Below are 1,450 nucleotides of genomic sequence, written 5' to 3'. Positions count from 1 at the left end.
TACGATCTTATGCTTTGTGGTATATTGTAATAAAAGTAAAAGTTACTCAAAATAAAACTACTCCAGTAAAGTACAGATACTTGAAAAATGTACTTAAGTACACGAAATAAAACTACTCCGTTACTGTCCACCACTGATGCACACACGGACTCAATGAAGTTCGACCTGGAATGAGACAGCGGTGACGCCACTGCGGGGATATTATCCACCCAAACGATCGCTGCGGGAAAAGGATGAAGCCAAATGATTAAATACACAGCCTATATGCAACAGCCGACGCCCGTACACAAAACATTAACTGAAACAACACAAATTGAGATTCGCATCCCTTCCACGACTGATAAACGTATAATAAAAAACAAACAAACAAACACATACCTGGAGGAGGACCGATGCGGTCACATTCATCAGCCGAACAGCGCAGCAAGACACCAGACAAGGCTGCACACGCAGCCGCTCTCCTAACAACGAGAGCACAGACCAGATGCAGTCACTTTGTCAAATGTCTTAAGTGCTATAGATTAGTGTTTTTTGTTTTGTTTTAAGCAAAAAGAAAAAACCTGTTATAACATTTTAGCACCTCCAAATCCCAGAATATTCCACAATCTTCAGAATGTTGACGAAAATGAGGAGTAAAATTAAAATTACACTGCAATATTAGCTAATCAATGAACTTACAATGTTCTTTAGAAAAAGTGCTTATAACTTGTAAAACAACAACCAGGAACCACCAATTCACAGCTTTCTTGTAAGCGCCATATACTGTATAAGATAATGGCAGTATAATCCAAATGGAAAGACAACATTTTTATGAGTTTAAGAGTTTTGTCCAAGAAAACAAAATTGAAAAATGGCTTAATGCATTAACAGTTAAATCCAAAGACCAAATTCTAAATTAAAGATGCATTCATAAATGTAAGCAATGGACCATGAGTAAACACTTCAATCATGTTTTACTAATTAATTTAGTAGTTTAGAAATTATAATATTCTAGGCTATATATTATACTGGCATGCATAAATACTCACACACATTCCAATTTTTTAATGATTTCTCCAAAGTTGGCCTCATTTTACAGATATTTTATGTTCTCATTCATAAAACACATTATATAATTAACTCTACTGTCACAGTGTGAACTCAAACAACACACAATTATCCATAAGCAAGCATTCAGTAGCAAAACTCATTACACACCACCAGTCAGAATCTCAGGATAGTATAAACAGGAGCACAGGTGACTGCTTTAAAAATGCATCCTAGCACTGGAGAGAGAGCTGAAAGAATCACCGACAGGGTTTTACACTGCTTACACAGTGTAGTACAGTATAGTAACTATAGTAACAGTACTTTATATAAGGGACATTTCACTATTCGGTCTCCAGTAAACAGTATGACATGTTCACACACTCAAACTTGTGACTGTCAAATTTAGCCTGTTTTTTTGTTT

The 1,450-nt window shown here is 35.9% G+C and overlaps 1 protein-coding gene and 1 long non-coding RNA gene across 2 annotated transcripts in view; one reads left to right on the top strand and one right to left on the bottom strand.

Annotated features, from left to right (window-relative positions):
* LOC107745638 (rho GTPase-activating protein 23-like) overlaps positions 1-1,450 on the top strand; it is a 43,550-nt gene that overhangs the window by 6,754 nt on the left and 35,346 nt on the right. The window lies entirely within an intron of this gene.
* Positions 1-1,450, bottom strand: part of LOC107745636 (uncharacterized) — a 13,824-nt gene that overhangs the window by 2,901 nt on the left and 9,473 nt on the right. The window contains exons 3-4 of the long non-coding RNA XR_001640617.1: positions 379-461; positions 166-220 (exon numbers count right to left, since the gene is read on the bottom strand). This is a non-coding gene — a long non-coding RNA (uncharacterized LOC107745636). The remainder of the gene's footprint in view (positions 1-165; positions 221-378; positions 462-1,450) is intronic.

Source organism: Sinocyclocheilus rhinocerous, unplaced genomic scaffold (assembly GCF_001515625.1).
Source record: "Sinocyclocheilus rhinocerous isolate Xijiao unplaced genomic scaffold, SAMN03320098_v1.1 scaffold1972, whole genome shotgun sequence".
Taxonomy (NCBI): domain Eukaryota; kingdom Metazoa; phylum Chordata; class Actinopteri; order Cypriniformes; family Cyprinidae; genus Sinocyclocheilus; species Sinocyclocheilus rhinocerous.
The sequence above is the reverse complement of the archived record's forward strand: the minus strand, read 5'-3'. Positions and strand labels throughout refer to the sequence as shown.